This window comes from Rhineura floridana, chromosome 13, assembly GCF_030035675.1.
Source record: "Rhineura floridana isolate rRhiFlo1 chromosome 13, rRhiFlo1.hap2, whole genome shotgun sequence".
NCBI lineage: Eukaryota > Metazoa > Chordata > Lepidosauria > Squamata > Rhineuridae > Rhineura > Rhineura floridana.
In genome coordinates, this window is record NC_084492.1 from 17,976,177 (window position 1) to 17,995,724 (window position 19,548).

The 19,548-nt window shown below is 42.0% G+C and overlaps 1 long non-coding RNA gene across 1 annotated transcript; it reads right to left on the reverse strand.

The window, feature by feature from the left end:
• Positions 1-4,680: 4,680 nt before the first annotated feature.
• Positions 4,681-18,477, reverse strand: LOC133369072 (uncharacterized). Its single transcript, XR_009758811.1, has 3 exons — positions 18,385-18,477; positions 16,451-16,605; positions 4,681-4,790 (listed from the first exon to the last, which is right to left on the reverse strand). It is a non-coding gene; the product is annotated as an uncharacterized LOC133369072 (long non-coding RNA).
• Between the last annotated feature and the right edge of the window lie 1,071 nt (positions 18,478-19,548).

The following is a 19,548-nucleotide window of genomic DNA, read 5'->3' on the forward strand; positions in this document are numbered from 1 at the left end:
TCCAATGTTAGTGCTATCTATTGACATTGATGGACATGGCTAAATTAGGTTCATTAATTTTACTGGGTCTACTCTGAGTATAAATTAGTTAGACACTACCTATGGACATCCTTATCCACCATGAATTTGACTGAATATCTTATAAGGGAATAGTGCATCATTTTCAGACCAAGAATTATTAACTAAGTGGGAAAGGCAATGGATAATTTCCAATCCACACATAAGTCCAGTGGATACAGTTAATTTCAGTTCATATCAGAATTCATGCAGTTCAAAAACTCCTACTAATCCCTACTAATGGACTTAAGGCATCATCCTGTGGAGCTATCATCCTTGAGAAAATGTAGGATTTGGGGTATATACCAAGAAAATAGTTATATGCATATTCGACCTTGAAATTGAGCAAAATCTCATCAGGATAATTGCCTGAGCATACAGAATCTCCAAACGTCTGGAGCAGATGGCAAAACTATTATGGATGTGCAGTTGTTCTACACTAAAACATTTCCCTTGGGGAACCTCAGAGGTTTATTGGTATGTAAAACTGTGTTTTGTCATCATACAACCAATTTTATGAAAAAAGAGCATTATTGGAAACATTTAGAATGCCTAGGCAGTTGGAACTCTCCCCACTTTTATCACAAAAAATTACACACCACTGTTGACATCTTAAGTCCAAAATGGAAAATATCCAAAGCTATAAAATGCTGCTGTTTGATCACAGTGAAACTTTATGCTTTAGCTATGAAATCCCAAGTAGATAATGAAATCATTAGTATGCTCTTCCAAGTTAGAAAATAGCATCGATGTATCATGCACAAGCATATTTTGACACTCCACTCCTACATAATTGTAGTAGTGCAATCACTTAGGATGCTGAAGTGATGTCCAAGTGTTTTGGCTTAATGGATTGAGCTATTGTTCTCTTTGTTTGTTTGTTTGTTTTTAACACATTAGCCTTTCCCAACCTGGTGGTCTTCACATGTTTCAAGTTTTCATCAGCCCCAGCCAGCAAGGACAACGGCCAGTGATTATGAGAATTGTAGTCCAAAATATCACATCTGGAGGGTACAAAGTTGGAGGTGACTGTCCTACACTTAAAGCATTTATCTGTTGGCACAACAAGTCTACACGCCTGCACACACACACACACACACAGATACAATTGCCTGTTGCAGCTCAATAACTGTCAGATATTATAACTCTTTATCTGTCTGTACTCACATACATGCCCATTTTATGAAACTCTGTGTTCTGTTTTGTACTCTTTTTATTATTATTATTATTTATTAGGCTTATATCCTGCCCGACTAGCTACAGCTCTCTGGGCGGTGAACAGCAGAAATATACAATAAATACAATAAGAAAAACTATACAGTGCAAAAATCCAATTAAGTTATATTAAGTTAAAAAGTACAGTTAAAATGCTTTGGGAAAGAGGAAGGTTTTAACTTGACGCCGAAAAGATGACAATGTTGGCGCTAAGCGGACCTCCTCAGGGAGACTATTCCACAATTCGGGGGCCACCACTGAGAAGGCCCTAGATCTTGTCACAACCCTCCGGGCCTCAGTGTGAGTTGGAACCCGGAGGAGGGCCTTCGTAGCAGAACGTAGTGTATGGGCCGGTTCATAGCGGGAGAGGCGTTCCGACAAGTATCGTGGTCCCGCGCCGTACAGGGCTTTATAAGTCAATACCAGCACTTTGAATCTGGCCCGGAAGCATATCGGTAGCCAGTGCAAGTGGGCCAGAACAGGTGTTATATGCTCGGACCGTTTGGTCCTTGTCAACAGTCTGGCCGCCGCATTTTGCACTAGTTGTAGCTTCCGGACTGTCTTCAGAGGCAGCCCAACGTAGAGCTCATTACAGTAATCCAAACGTGAGGTTACCAGAGCATGTACAACTGATGTAAGGTCCTCCTTATTCAGATACGGGCGTAGCTGGGCTACCAACCGAAGTTAGTAGAACGCATTCCGAGCCACCAAGGCTACTTGAGCCTCAAGTGAAAGGGAAGAGTCTAGAACGACTCCCAAGCTACGAACCTGCTCCTTTAGGGGGAGTGTAACCCCATCCAGGATAGGGTATATATCCATCATCCGATCAGAGAAACCATCCACCAACAGCATCTCAGTCTTGTCAGGATTGAGCCTCAGTTTGTTAGCTCCCATCCAGTCCATTGTCACGGCCAGGCAACGGTTCAGCACATCGACAGCCTCACCTGAAGAAGATGAAAAGGAGAAGTAGAGCTGCGTGTCATCAGCGTACTGATGACAACGCACTCCAAATCTCCTGATGACCGCACCCAATGGCTTCATGTAGATGTTGAAAAGCATGGGAGACAGAACTGACCCCTGCGGGACTCCATATTGGAGAACCCACGGTGTCGAGCAATGTTCCCCAAGCACTATCTTCTGGAGACGGCCCACCAAGTAGGAGCGGAACCACTGCCAAGCAGTACCTCCAACTCCCAACTCCACCAGCCTCTCCAGAAGGATACCATGGTCGATGGTATCAAAAGCCGCTGAGAGGTCAAGGAGAATCAACAGAGTTACACTCCCTCTGTCTCTCTCCTGACATAGGTCATCATACAGGGCGACCAAGGCCATCTCAGTGCCAAAACTGGGCCTAAAGCCCAATTGAAATGGATCTAGATAATCAGTTTCATCCAATAGCGCCTGGAGCTGGCCAGCAACCACTCATTCCAAGATCTTGCCCAGGAATGGGACATTTGCTGCTGGTCTGTAGCTGCTGAAATCTTCTGGGTCCAAGGTAGTTTTCTTCAGGAGTGATCTCACCACTGCCTCTTTCAGACAGCTGGGGACCACTCCCTCTCTCAAAGAAGAATTTATCACCTCCTTGGCCCAGCCAACTGTCCCATCCCTGCTAGCTTTCACAAGCCAAGAGGGGCACGGGTCGAGTACTGAAGTGGTTGCACGTACCAGTCCAAGCACCTTGTCCACATCCTCGAGCTGAACCAACTGAAACTCATCCAATAAAACATGACAAGACTGTGCTCTGGACACCTCACTAGGATCAACTGCTATAAATTGGGAGTCTAAGTCCCGACGGATGCATAAGATTTTATGCTGAAAGTGCTCAGCAAACTCATTGCAGTGGGCTACTGATGTTTCAACCATGTCCTGAGGGCCCACATGAAGTAGCCCTCGGACAACCCTAAAAAGCTCCGCTGGGCGGCAAAGGGATGATTTTATAGTGGTAGCGAAATGTTGTTTTTTTGCCGCCCTCACTGCTCTCACATACAGTTTGTTACAAGCACTAATCAGCGCATAATTGCATCCATCGGGAGTTCGCCTCCATTTCCGCTCAAGCCGCCTCCTATCTTGCTTCATCGCTCTCAGCTCTGGCGTATACCAAGGGGCTGTATGAGCTCTGCATAGGAGAGGGCGCGCAGGAGCGATCGTGTCAACGGCCCGGGTCATCTCCGCATTCCACAGATCAATCAGGGTTTCGACAGGAGCGCCAGTCTTGTCAGCCGGAAAAACCCCGAGAGCCTTCTGGAAACCTTCAGGGTCCATTAGTCTCCGGGGGCGGACCATTTTAATAGGTCCCCCACCCTTGGAGAGGGAAGAAGCTACTGAGAGTCTAAACTTCAGCAAGCAGTGATCTGTCCATGACAAAGGGAGAGATGTAAAACTCCCTACATCCAGATCACTATCCCCATGTCCAGTAGCAAAAATAAGATCTAGAGTGTGCCCTGACATATGCATTGGGCCGCTAACATATTGAGACAGTCCCATGGTTGTCATGGAAGCCATGAAGTCCTGAGCCACCCCAGACAAAGTCGCCTCAGCATGGATGTTGACATCCCCCAGTACTAACAGTCTGGGGGATCTCAGCAATACCTCCGAGACGACCTCCGTCAGCTCAGTTAGGGAAGCCATTGGGCAGCAAGGTGGGCAGTACACCAAGAGGATTCCCAGCCTGTCTCTCTGACCCAACACAAGGTGCAAACACTCCAGACCAGTGACTGTGTGGACATGGTGCTTGGTGAGTGAGATGGAACTCTTATAGACCACAGCAACCCCACCTCCCCGACCGTCAGATCTACCATGATGCTGGACCGAGTACCCCGGTGGGCAGAGCTGGGAGAGGCTAACTCCTCCCTGCTCACCCACCCAGGTCTCGGTTATGCATGCCAGATCGGCTACCTCGTCCAGAATTAAATCATGGATGAGAGAGGTTTTATTATGTACCGATCTCGCATTTAAAAGCAGCAACTGGAGATCTGAGAGTTGGCTGAGAGGACAACCAACGACCCTGTGGATGTGAGAAGGACCGGAACAAGGCACAGCCACAACATGTCTGGGCTGCGTTCCCCTTACCTGGCACGTCCTTCTCTCAACACCATACCTCCCTTTGCCCGTCACTACAGTAATTGGGGCCCCCTCAAGTCCCCCCGATTGATGAAAAAACCTCTTTCCCAAGCACATATTAAAAACTATAAACAAACACCCAACTCATTTACATGTGACACAATTACATATAACCATATATACACAACTCTCCAAAGCACAATTAATTAACTTATATACGAACACATACTCACACACATCTAATAAAATCACACACACACACACAAGCATTCAACTCAGAACCAGGCACGCAAACACAGTCCTCATTATATGTTCTGTTCTTCCTTCTTGAACTGTCGCTGGCATCATTTCCTCTTTTTTGGTGATGTGTTAAGTGTTCATCATACCACTAGGGACGTTGAAGGATTCCAACAGAAACGGGAAGAGAGATTGCCAATGTCCAGTTATTTGTCCCATGTCTAGAATGGAAATCAATCCAGTGAGTACGATTGGTATTTGCTGTTATTGCTTTCAGTCTGCAAGTGGTATGTAAATGATGCCTCCCCCATCACTGTAATGAGTGGCCTTTGCATTGACACGAACGGTGTGGGATAATGTAATGATAACATAATTAATTATGTAATTAATCATGAGAAATTCAGCCATAGTGGACAGGAAGAAGAATATAATTGTTGTTAAAAACTGCAGTGGAATAGGAATGGTGCTGTGTGTGATGAACATGTGCTGGAACAGAAATCAATGTCTTCTTACTGCTACCTCCCAAAGCGGCTGGAGCAGAAGGAACAGTAGCAGCTTCATCTGCCTCTTTGGAAATTGGAGGATTGGGTCCAGAGGAAAAGCAACTGGACAATTAGAGGGACTCTGATTTTACCCAAACATCACCCCCAAACTTGAAGTCCTTCATGGTGTCAAAGATTCTAGGCTGATGTTTTTTAACCCAACCTTCTCTTGAACAGTATTTTTTTAGAAAAAGAAAGAAAGAAAGAAAGAAAGAAAGAAAGAAAGAAAGAAAGAAAGAAAGAAAGAAAGAAAGAAAGAAAGAAAGAAAGAAAGAAAGAAAGAAAGAAAGAAAGAAGATGGCATGGAAATGAGATGACTCAGAAACTTCAAATGGTCCCAAATGCAGGGCCAGATTACCAGCAGAGGTTCGATTTAGAACACATATAAATCCCATTTTAAAACAGCTGCATTGGTTTCCTGTTTGTTTCCGGGCCCAATTTAAGTTGCTCACATTGGTGTTGAAAGCCCTGAATGACTTAGGCCCCAAATTGCCCTCAGAAGTTCAGGATATGGTGGTCCAGGAGTTGTTTTTATTATTTTATTTTAAAATGGTTGTTGTAAGCTATTCTGGGATCTTATCATGAAGGATGGGCAATGAATTAAATTACTACTATGACGACTAACAACAACAACTATTATTATTATTATTATTTCTGTTTTTAAAAAGTGCATTAAATTAAAATTGAAATGGGGTAAATCAATAGATTTGTTTTCCAAAGACACAAAATAAAATGAATAAAAAGCAAAATGTCTTGCTTAAGGCACAACCAGTCTCTCATGGGGGGGGGGAACTGCCACTTAAATGCCCACACAACCAACTCTTATAGCAGTGTTGAAAGAAGATGCAAAGGAGTTGGGCCATATGACAAATTTCACAGATAACCTTGATTACATGAAATAGCTAAAGTACAGCATGTAGCGAGTGCTTGCTGAAAAGCTGCAGTTACAAAGAGTTTAATTAAAATCAGTGGGAGGAATTAGTTGTAGGTAATAATTAAGACCATAAGGAAACAAAAAAAAAGATATATAGGAAGAAACTGTAAAGGGCAGCTATAACGGGCATAAATTAAAGAGCTGGGAAAATATAGGTGATGTAGTTGCCAAGGATATAGAACAAAATATTGAAAATCATCCCCATTCTGACCAAGTGGTCACAGCATCAAGTCCCTTCTGAGTGTTTATTATTTATATTTACATTTGGCTAGGAGAGATCCCTGTCTGAAATCCTGGATACCCACTGTCAGTCAATATAGACAGCATTGAACTAGATGAATCAATGGTCTGACTCTGTATAAGGCAGCTTTCTGTGATTCCTATGAAGCTGAATCTTAGCTGGTTCCACTTAGTCAATCTCATCTGACACTTGGCTTACCGTATCACCATTTCGTCGTCTTACTTTATAAGTATATTGCTTTAAGCATTAGAAAAAGGATAACCTGCAGCCCCCCAGACAGTGATGGCTGATGCCCTTTGAGACAAGAGTGGTGGAAGGCAGAGAGGCTAATAGTAGGTGAAGCCAGAGCCAACTAATTCTACATCTCCACCCATCTTCTGCCCTCCTGAGTCCTGCAAGGGCAACACTAAGACACTAAGGAGGAAATAGCTAGTTAAGCCAAGGCAAAGTCATAGCCCAAACATTAAGTCTTTATAGCCCATCCTGTTCAACACCCAGGGTCACATACCCTGCAACATTTTGCTGCCTGGGGCAGACAAGATGATGTTTCCCTCTTGCTCCATTTATTTATTTATTGCCACATTTATATCCCACCTTTCCTCCAAGGAACTCAGGCTGGCATACATGCCTCTCCCTGCTCCCCAATTTTATCCTTACAACAACCCTGTGAGGTAGGTTAAGCTGAGAGGCAGTGACTGGACCAAGGTCACCCAGTGAGCTTCATGGCCAAATGGGGACTGGAACCTTGGCTATCCAGGTCCTAGTCCAATACTCTAACCATTACACCAACTAGACCAGCTGCTGAATCTTACTTGGCAAAGAGACAGTGCAACTGAGGGCAGCAGGTCACTTCAGAGACACAAGCCAAGCCACATGGCACACACACGGCTTTGCCACCTGAAGCAGCTACTACACCAATAGTTGGTTAAATGGGGATGGGGAACCTATAGCCCTCCAAACTCCCATCGTTCCAGACTGTTAGGCATGCTGGCTGGGTCAGAGGGGAGTTGGAGCTCAACAATATCTGGAGATATTAGAAGATTCTCGGCCTGCACTAAGAGTGAGCTACATGTAGGGATGGAAGGATCAGTCGGGTTTGGTTTTCTCATTTCCCCAGTCTGAAACTGAGTTCTCCACATTTCTGCAGCAAATTCTTCAGCATTTTAGTCAGAATTTCTCCCAATAAACATATGTTGTATGCAGTTTTGACTAATGAACACATCTTGGCAAGTAATTTCTCCTAATATAATGCATTTTGAACATTTTCACTAATACCTTCATTCTTAAGCAAATTTTCCCCAAATATACACATTTTGTAACCAATGGTTGGTTGGAAAACTGCACTGTAAAATTTGGCAAAGTGCAAATTTTGAAGGACGGCTGTGTTTCGGTTCTCATGTTGATTTGCTGATGGCCACCAACTTGGATGGCTTTAAAAGAACATTAGACAAATTAATGGAGGATAACTGTATCAATGGCCAATCACCATGGTGGCTCTGCCCTGTCCCACAGTTGGAGCCAGTATGCTTCTGAATATCAGTTGCTGGAAACCATGGGGAAGAGTGCTCTTGTGCTCAGGTCCTACTTCTGGGCTTCCCATGGACATCCGGTTGGTCACTGTGGGAACAGGATGCTGGACTAGGTTGGCCCCTGATCTGATCTAACAGGCTGTTCTTGTGGAAAGGTGTGATTTTGATAGATTCAGCTTTAAATGCAAACTGAATTGAATTTCTCTCCCATTCTTAGCTACACATATTTAAAAGGAAATAACTTTTAAAGTTTGCGGCAGAGCATAGAATGATATTGGAAGAAGCAAATCTTGAGTATGGATAGATGAAGCTATAGGCTTGACAAAGATGGCTGGTTAATGTTTAAGAATCTTTCCATGTTATTAACTAGAATATTAAAGCCAGCTTGTGTCAAAGAAGGCAATGTGAGCAAACTGAAGGCAAGAATTCTTGACACAGAAAACGCTGCTTTTTTATACTGATGTCATACTTTTTTTTGCACTGATCAAAAGGAATCACAGTTTGAAAGTTAGAATTATCTGTCAACCACATACAGAATTCAAAATGTCTGGCTGGCTCTAGAATCTAGAATCAGATTATCTGACCTTGCACGCTTTGTGGTCCACTGCTCCAATTTCTTTTTCTTGCTTGCTTCAAAAAGCACCCATTCTTCCTTTAACAACTCATTTGCAATGAACGTTTTCAGAAATGTTTTGATAACAAGTAGCTTAGATAAAGGCAGGAAACCTGTGGCCCTCCACTTATTGGTGGACCACAATACCTATCATCCCTAACCATTGGCCATGCTGGCTGAGGTCGATGGGAGTTGGAATCCAACAATATCTGGAGGCAGTCACCCCTGGTTTTGGATGTATTCCAAACTATTGGAATTCCTTGTTCAAGGCCAACAAACTATCCAGAATTACCCTTAGAAATAAGCACAGATATAATAGTGGACTAGACCAATTTTAAGTCTATCACAGGCTAGGAGGTATCCCATGTTCAGAGACAATAGGTATCTAAATTCTAGTTGTTGTTGGAATACCATGCCAGTGAATAAAATTGCATACTGTAGCTGTGCAGAAACTGGAACATGAGCAGCACAGCTAAACTTAGAAGAAATATAATGGTAATAGGCAGGACAAGTAGAAAATCATCTTACAGAAATCAGTGTGAAAAAAGAAAAAGGAACTATAGCTAACTTACCTGTGTGCATCCACTTCCTGCCTCCTTCTGTATGGCTTTCATCAAAGAAAGGAAGCTCAAGTAGCATCAGGGGAGCACTGCCGACCTGGATGGCTTCAGTCTGTGCTTAGTTCTCAATCCAGAGCGCACACAGCTGATAGGAATCATCTAGGCTGCATAGGCCACAGAGGTAGCTGCTTGCTGGTAATACCAAGGTGTCCTAAAGACACATTTCTATGTGAAATTTCAGTTTCCTACATCCCTGAACTAGGAGTAGATTTCCTTCCTTCCTTCCAGTGGTTGACCAGCCATTTCCTTTCGTCGGTGGTTAAGAGACCATAACTGTGGCTTGATGTTTACTCTACAAGGGCTAATTCCTAGGATATAGCTGGGAATCTCTCTGGGTGTTTGAAAATTGACATCTCTCCAGCTGAGGGAAAGTTACAAGAGGCTTGTTCATACATGACACTGAACGTATATATAAGCTGTCTCTACCCATGCACAAGTGGTAGTACACTTGTGTGCACTGGTTGATTTGTACAGCTCAATTATTGTGTCTATAGGTACGCAGACCATACCCTTATAGAACATTACATGTGAGTAACTGTTTGAGTATACAACTCAACTCACTGTGTACACAGATTGTATACTCGATGAATGAAATGTGGGAACACCCCTAATGTAAATCTGTGAGAAGAAATAGCAGTCTGGAATAGCCAGAAGTTGGGGGCTGAGGTCATCAGGCAGGTGCCTGTTTGCTTCCATTTATGCTCTGCTTCTATAATTATGAATTTGGCAAATATTATAAAGACATCATAAGCATTTTCTTATCCAAAGAAAACCAAACCTAGATAGTCCTATTCTTGAACTTCTCACCATCTGAGGAAGTGCAGATCATGCACTAATGTGTAGACATGAGCCTAAATTTAAGTTTGGTCTGCATTTTGTCTCTAGAACAACAACAAATTTGTCTGGGAATACAGTGTTCACTCTGGTTCTAAAGAGTTTGCAGTATTATTTTTCTCATATTTCTGTCTCTCTCCAACTGAAGGGTAGACTTTGATCAACACCTTAGGGAACCTGTTCCAGAAAACTTCTGTGAGCAGTTAAATAAAGCTGCAGCCAAGAGTTAATGAATATGTAGACTGGAGTCTCTGGTGTGGCTAAATTTAATTATATGGTATATGCAAGCATTTAATTTTATGAAGGTGAAAATAGGATCCCTTGCAGTAGAATCACCATCAAAGTGCAAAAATTTGCGAAGTAAATGTGCTTCAAAATAGGCTCACTCCTTTACCATTCAAGGGGGGGGGGGAGATAATATCAGATTTCATAAAGGATTAATATCCACCCCAGAGTGTGACAATGATGAGCTCCCTGAAGTTCCAAAATCCTTAAAAAGCAGGCGTCTCAAACTGATGCTCTGATATTTCTAGCAATGGATGATGCTTTACCACCACAGTGTGGGCAGGCAGGACAAAGGAGCATATCAGATCCAGGGCTATTCACCCCTTCCCCTGATCCACCTTGTGGTTCTGATCTGGCTAACCCAGCCTTTCCCAACTAGTGGGACACCAGATGTTGTTGGACCACAACTCCCATCAGCCTCAGCCAGCATTGCCAATGGTCAGGAAAGATGGGAATTGTGGTCCAACAACATCTGGTGGCCCACTAGTTGGGAAAGGCTGGGCTAACCCATCCTGGGTTGATCCAGGGACCACCTGGCCTACCTCTGAGCCAGTTCCAAACAAGTTGAATTAGGGTAAATAAAACCTCAATTAAAGACATGACCAGGAGGGGGTGGGGGAAGAGGCTCAATTCTGTGGGCTGCTGTTTCTGTGGGGTGCTTGTGAGAGAGCACCGGCACCCTGCAGGATCACTTCCTTCACTCAACAGCTGATGAGAGAAGGAAGCGATCTTGCAGAGTGCTGCTTTGCAAGTGGCTTTCCTTCAGGGGAAGAGAAGTCTCCTAACAACTCTCAGCACCGTTAACCAACTACAGCTCCCATGATTCTTTGGGAGAAGTCATGGATGTTCAACGTGGTAGAATACCGCTTTAAATGTATAGTGCAGTTGGGGTGACACCCTGGAGTCACACTACATGAGGGGCATGATGGGAAGCCTAAATGGTGGCTCCATGGGTGGAAGGTGGGGTGCTAGGAGCTGTGCAAGGATCTCAGGTGCTGATGCTAGGCCTACTCACTGCTGGGTAATCACAACCAATCTCCCTTCCTTCCTCACCGGCAGGTATTCTGAGCCAGATAGTGCTCTGCCTTCCAGAGCTTTTTGTTCACTTGGAATACTTGAATCAGCCCCACCTTGTGATGAAGCAAAGCTGTATCCCTAATACCCTGTAAAGTGGCTGGTCTAGCATTACACTGAGTCAGCGGGCATACTCAGGAGCAAATCAGTGGTGGCCTGTAACCTCTTCTTTCCATTTCATTTTCAGCCTTCCTACTTCTGCACGTGCTACTTTGTGTAATTGAACATTGTCAGATTTGACTTGCCTTTTGTTTACTTTGACCTCTGCTGCTTCCACCTCCATTGATTTCTGCCTTTTATGAAGATTGCTCTTGCACCTTTGCCCCTAGTTGCCCCATTTGCCCCTTGATCCTTTTTTCTTTCCCTCTTGGCCTCACTTCAACTCCCATTTTGTATGCTTGGCTTTTCGCCTTTGCTGCCTTTCCCTCTGATAGTTTGTAACTAGGGATGTAAGAAGGCATCATTTTCTGTTCCACTCTTTATTTGTTGCCTGCAGCACTGTATCCATTCCGCTGCCAGTCACCTTCTACCAAAAACTACATCCTTCGACTCACTGTCCACTGTAGCAAATCTACCTAACTCATTAGTTTATGTAATTAATTATGTAAATCACATAATTTACATGGTTGTTGCAGCGTTCCACCCCATTCATTTCAATGCAAAAGAAACACAAAGAAAAACATAATCAATTATGTATTGTTTGTGCGCTGAAAGCAACCCTAACGGTGAATCCCAGTTGTATTGGCTGGATTGATTTCTGTTCCAGACGTGGGACAAATAAGCAAACCAGCATTTTCCTCTCCTCTTTCTGTTTTCACAGAAATTTTCCAACATCTCTATTTGTAACCACTGTCAGGACCAATGTTTGAAAGTACTGTGGATTTCCCATCTCAGCTCTACCACGGTTCCACGTTTGGGGGCCATAATGAAATTTGCTAGGTCTTTTCCCCCTTCCCATTGGCCAGGAGGAGGACAGGGATGTTACATGCTGAGGCTTTTTAGTTTTAGTCTGGATCTTTCAAGTGTATGCAGAATACTTGGTTGTTTTCAACCACCATTTTAGTGCTGCTTTATATTTATATCTAGCTTTTAAAAATATTTCTTTTCTTGCAGGGGTGGGGAGCCATCTTCAGCCTGAGGGACACATTCCCTCATGCACAACTCTCCAAGAGCCACATACTGGTGATGGATAGGGCCAGAGGCAAAGTGGGATGCAATTATTTCCGTTGTACAGTAGGCTACATTTCAGCCGTGCAACGATCAGAGGTTTTTTTCTCTATCCATTCCAGGCAAGTTGGTGGCTTTATCACTGTCCAGTAACACATTCCGGCCAGGCAAAAGCACTTGAGGATGGCACAGAGGAGGGCTGATGACAGGGCAGGGCCCGAGTACCAAACAGAAATGTCTCAAGGGTTGCATTTGGCCTCTGGGCCCAAGCCCCCCCTTATTGTAAAATGCCCTGGACATTGTTTAAACTGAGGACTGAGCTCTCTAATTAATTAATTAATTAAATGCATAGGACCTTTCTTTCTTTAAGCTGCACTTTATTTACAGTTTTCATTTCTAATTAAAATAGCCAAATTCTCTATCTATCGAATGTCTGCCCAAGATTGTTTACATGAAATAAAATGCACATTCTTTTGGGCAGCGTCCATTGCTTCTAACTCTCCGATTGCCACTCCTTTCCCATGAATACTCACATTTGTTTTAAGTTATTGAGAGGCTCTTTCCATCTCTTTTTAATTGTCTTTTAGTTCCACAACAACTGAAACTCTGGGTTGTATCCAGCTAACTTTAACTCAGAGTAGACCCACTGAAATTAATTGAGATAAGTGAATCATGTCTCTTCATTGGGTCTACACTGACCATGACAAACATTGGAGACAACCCTCTTTGGTCACTCAGCTCTACCATTAGTCAGAAGATTTGGGGTGTCATGAAAGGGCAGCAAAATACAACATAAGAATGTAAGAAGAGCCCTATTGGATCAGGCCAGTGGCCCATCTAGTTCAGCATCCTATTCTTACAGTGGCCAACCAGTTGCCAGGGGTTTAGTTGTCCAGGATCTCAGGTGGTCTTAAACCCCTTACTTCTTTGGGAACAAGGTCTCAGCAGGTCCCTGTGTCTGCAGAGTCCTATGAGCCAATCAGCATGAAAGTGTGTTAGCCACTGAGAAGAGTCTTCTAACATGCTTCCTTCTCTTTTCCTTCTGATTGGAGACAATCAGTGCAAGGAGGTGAATCAGCCACAGAAAAGACTCTACTCAGCAGCTAACACACTCCCCTTTCATGCTGATTGGCTGCTAGGGACATTGGTTGTTGTAGGAAAAGGCAGGCACAGAAAGGACTGAGGAGTGTAACAAAGGGGTGAGGGGTGTGGTTGTCAGGGGGCATGGCATGACTATCATGAAGGGGTCTTGCACTTCTGCATTTGCAATTACATTACTGCCAGTTGTCCTTGGGAGGCCTGCAAGCAGGACCTGAGTGCAAGAGCACTCTCCCCTCCTGCGGTTTCCAGCAACTGATATTAAATAACATACTGCCCCTGACTATGGATGCAGAGCATACCCTTCAGTGGCTAGTGGCCAATGATTTATTACAGCTAAAGTGAGCCCTGACAAACCACTCCTAGATCCACAGTGCTCTGGAATTCATAAGGATCCTGACTAAAAAAACCCAGCATCCATCTGGTTATGACTTTAAATTACATTCATGACAGTTGGTTAATGAGAGGTGTTCACTGGTACTTAGCAGCAGAAGTATTCAGACGTCTCTCTGTATCTGAAAAATGATCAAAAACAGCACTAGCAATTTAAATAAAGAAAGAATTCAGTGAGGTTTGCCCTCTAGTCTTTGTTATGGTTGCCTCAAGTTTTTCCAAAGGTAAAGACCTCTCACCCACCCCACTGGGGCAAAATATGGCCCCCCAGACCACTCTTGGTCTGGTCCTCGGGATTCTCCTCAGGATGCACCCCTCACCAGCCTACTCCATGCCTCCTCAAGTGCCTGACTGAAAAGTGGTCTTCAACCGTGACAATTCCTCTAGCTTGTCTGGAGAGAGGAAGGAGAGATGTACCCAGGTGAAGCCCCTGACTTTTGTGTGGCTGCAGTGAACAAAGGTAAGACTTGCATCCGTTACTGCACACGCTTTTGCCTCTGGCCCTGCCCACCACTGGCATGTGGCCTCCAAGAGGCTGCTCATGAGGGATTGTGGCCCTCAGGCCGAAATAAGTTCTCCACCTCTGCTCTAGCCCATCCCTACCCATAAATGAGATTTGGTCACCTGCTGAACCAAAGAGGGGAAAGGCCTCTAGCCCAGTCAACCAGACATTTTCATGCCATGAAGCAGACTTTGTGTCTTTGCTGAGAAAGAGATGCAAGGGCATGCTCTAAACCAGACGGTGAATTTACGACTGCAGCAACTTGATCTATGTTTCTCATTGTGTATCTAAGCTATTTGAGACTTACTTCTTCTTGTGGCAACAATGCCAATTCCGTGCCTCTATTGGGAGTATGTAGAAGCCTTTTGTTTTGGTTTTCTGTATTTTTACAAAACATATGGAAACAAAAGATTCTTGACAATACTGTTAGAGGAAAAGCAGATTCCACATTGGGAGATTCATGATGCGCAGTCTTGTTATTTGCTTTGGCTGCAAATGTAGTCAAGGTGCTTAGATGGAATTTTAAATCATGTTGCTGTCATTTTCCTGCCCTATTGTTAATGTTATGATCTGTTTGCTAATTTGATACGCTTTTTTTGTAATTGAATACCTTACCATTATAAATGCTAATCACACTTACTAGGGATTAGTAAGTGAACTCAATAGGACTTTCTACTTAGGATTGCACCGTTAATGGACACTTATTTATATATACTTTTGATCATTTGATATGCTTTATTATTGTTGGGTATCTTATTTATTGAAATAACAACATTGTAAGTCAGCCTTTCCCAACGAGTGTGCCTCCAGATGTTGTTGGACCACAATTCCCATCTTTCCTGACCATTGGCAATGCTGGCTGAGGCTGATGGGAGTTGTGGTCCAACAACATCTGAAGGCACACTGGTTGGGAAAGGCTGATGTAAGTAGTAATAATATTTCTCTTCCACCATTTTGTACAATCACTGTAATGAGTGCACAGTGAGGATGTGATCTGCATTTTGGTGCCAGTTCGATTTTCACTCCGTCAAACTTCCTTCTGGTACTGCTTTGTCAGGGTTCACTACTTATGATAAATACCAATTTGGATTTTTTCCACAAAATATTGATATTAATATCAATATTTTAAAATATCATTTTTTCATAGATCTTTTAAAATATTGATATTTTCTCAAAATATCAATATTAATGTTTTATGGAAATAGACATTAATATCAATATTTTTGAAGCAAATTTTTAAAAAATCCACTTCAGCCATGCAAAAACCACTAGAAGAGGACAAAAAAAGCTAATAAAAAGGAATCCTGTGTCAAATTCAAACTTTGAGAAATCCAAGCACATCCCTACTGCATAATCTTATAGTGTAGTCTAAATGTCGATTCTCCTGAGAACCAGTTTGAGGATGACATTTGATACATAGTGAAAGTTTTACAACTTTAGGGTTGTAGGTGGGAAGATCTACCATGTGGAATCCAAAGACCTTCTTGATGAATGTCAGTGGCTAACACACTCCCCTTTCATGCTGATTGTTTCATAGGATGCTGGAGACATAGGGACCCTCATGGGACCCTGCTCCCAGAAAAGTAAAGGGTCTAAGACCTCCTGAGACCCTAGGCGACTACACCCTGCAACCTAAAGTCAAGTGCTGAAAGTTCTGGGCAAGTGTTCAAGTTATGCTGTCAGTATATAAGATAAGAAAGTACAAGCCAGGTAACAAATGGATGTTTTTATTCATGGTACAGTTTATGCTTTGTTAAAAGTACAGCCAAATATATGGACCCCAGTTTCAATCTATGAACTTCATATATTCTACCTCTTTGTCACATATACATTTACGTGCATTCTTCTGCTTGAGAACTGGTACAATGGTTGCATGTTTTCTCTAGACCTGCCTTCTTCATCACTGTGCCCTCCCTATGTTTTTGAAACAGCTTTCATCCACCCCAGCCAACATAGTCAATGGTCAACGATGATGGGAGTTGGAGTCCAACAACTGAGAGAATTACTTAGAATTAAATAATACTTAGAATTTAGAAATGCTTAGCTTACCTTGAAGCACATGTGTAGATCAGCACATGCAGGGGATTTGGAGCCAGGGCTTGCATGCGATGGGTGAATCTAGCAATTTTGGTTTCTCTAGGTTTCTCATTTTTCCAGTTTTAAGTGCAGTTCTCCTCATTTCCACATCAGTTTGGGATATTTTTCTTTGTTTAAAAAAATAACCATGAAACTTCATTAGCATTTTAGTACAAATTTTCTGTAGTATACACATTTATGTATTCCATATTGCCTAACATACACATTTTTGCTAAACAGATTCCCCCTATTTATATTTTCCCTAATATAATGCAATTTGTATATTATTTTCACAAATATATGAATTTTAATGGATACTTCAACTTTATATGTGCATTTTTGTACACATTATTTGGCTGGAGAATTACACTGCAAAATCTGGAGAAGTGTGAATTTTAAAGGATGGCTTTGTTTTGGTTTGCATAGTGTTTTCGACAGTGCAAATTCAGTAGACTTCACTTTAAATGCAAACTGAATAGATCCCCCCAATCCCTATGAACATCCATACCCCCTTCTTCATTTTAAGCCCACACACACTCATTCTGAATGCATGAATAGGGCTAATGTGTGACATAAACAATTCAAGTCTAATGTTCAGCTTCTGTTGGCCAGTGACATATATCATTCATTTGAATACAACTGAAGGACGTACCGTACATATAGGATTTCTAAACTCCAAGTAGCTCAAAATGTCTTTTTATTGTTGAACATTTTGGCATCCCTTCTGTCATAGACTTGCATGCTTGCAATTCCAATGCAGGGAACTTTTTTTAAAAAAGAAGTGTAAATTAATGTTCTCCTCTCTGCTCTACCACTTTATTAAAAATATAATTTCCTTGCAATTTAGTGATAATTGCTTCAAGCTACTTAGGAGAGTGGAGGTTTCTATGGATCACAGAATGCCGTTAATTAACAACATAGGAAATTAATACAGATCTGTCTATATGCTTTGATTTATGGTTTAAGTATATTATATCAACATATGGTTTTAATATGAGCTTAATTCTGCTATTCACTGGAGAATATTTTCAAAGAGAGAATGCTTTTGTTGAGACACAATGCAGGTTCGACTCTAAACCATATAGCTGGGGTTGGGGAGGGTTAGTAGGTAGAAGCACTTTGAAGAAGAACAATCCATCTAGTCTAACGGCCAGTTCATACAACCATTCAACAGCCAGATTACCCGGTAGTCATCTCATCTCATGTTGTTGGCTTAGGGTGGTTACTCCTTACTTTCAGTCAAAATATCATGGCTTAGATCCCAAAGTTCTCTTCCTTCCATGGTTATTTTTTTAAAAAAAAACATTTTATATAGGGATGGAAGAAGAATCCATTTTAAATTGATTCATACATGGAGTTGGTGGTTCTGACCTGATCAAATTTGCCCGCAGTGGACCAACTCGTGCATGGACTGCTCATTTATGTACAGCCCACTAGTGCATCAGTTTTCTTCTTGGTTTAAAAGCCTAATTATATTTGATTTGATTCTGCATGCTGTTTTCCCAGTAACTAAGTTGATCTCAGTGGCTCACAAAAATAATGAAAGTATTTCCTGATATAAAAGAGATATACAATAAAAGTACAAGAAATGCAATAAATGAAATCAAGATAAAACAGGAAAATCATAAAATACCAATCCATACCAATTAATTCTTCAGCAAGAAATTTAAAAATGCTATCAATCAAGCCACCCCCCATCTCTCACGTGAATGTGTAAACTTTCCTCCCATTCCTCAATTTGTGGGGGCAAGTTCCACCAACAAGCTTTCACCTTGGGGCAGAAATCACTCTTTCCTCCCATTGCAGCCAACCAGCACACAAAATACTTATCAACCTCATATTACAATAACTAGAGCCTGAGAGAGAGAAAAAGAAGATAGCCTATAAACTTGACATTCAACATCTACCTCCTTCCTGTTTTCCACCTGGGAAAGGGGGCAAGATCTGCAATAGCTGGCTTTCACCCTGGAACATGAAACAGCTTCCATTCTCCCTCTGCTAGTGTGCCAACCAGCTAATAATAAACAACTCCACACTGTCACATACGAGCCTAGCTTAAAGCAAACAAAAAGTCAACAAAATAAAGTTCAAAAAAGCAGGAGGTGCCCTCACCTTCCTGGTAACCCCAGAGGGAAAACCTGAAAGGGTAAATCTCCTTTGAGGTCTGCCTGCCACACCCTGTCGGCTGAATGTTTTATAGCTCATTGACCTCAGTCCTGATAAGAGTCAAAACTAGTCAAAGCTTTCTCATCACTTTCTCGATGAGCTAATGTTTCCTCTGGTACTTCTCAGCTAAACAAACAAGGCTACCAGTAGCTAGTGATGGGGGCAGGTGTTTTAAATAACAAATTTCATTCCTCTCCAACTGACAGAAAGAAGTGTATATTATAAGTACAATATGTATTAAAGAGTCAAGCCCTAGGCAGTGCTATATTTCTTCAACGTAATTTTATACGTATGAATACTTAAGTATTTTATATATAGTTATATGCATTGTATGTACTGGTTATGCATCTGTTTTATGTTCATGAAGTGTATATGCATATCATATGTGTATATTATAATGCATATATGATGTATATAATCAGCCAGAATTGTTCATATGTTGAGCAGAACACATTAAAAAAGATCACTTCTCATCAAGATCAAGGAGCAAAATAGGAATTAGAAAAACTCCGTGCAGATAAGCTCAACATTGAGATTTTCAGAAAATGTGATCCCTAATTTTATTGTAATAACTAGTTTATAATGTCTTTCTTCCCACCCCAAGATTTTTGATTCATGTAATACAACAGAGGAAAGTACAATTAACATGACATCAGTCCAACATAGGCTGATATGAGCAAAGGCAGATATGAGATATAGATAGATGAGATGATGGAAGTGATAAAGAGATGGAACTGTTTTTAGGAATTGATTTGGCAAATGAAAAATGTTACATTTTTAATATTTATACTTCTAATTGATTTTTTTTTAAAAAATGTGCAGTTGGCAGATAAACCCCAACAGTCTACTTCCTCTTTTATGTTAACTTACATTTATATCTGCAATGGGTTGATGAAGTTGTGTTC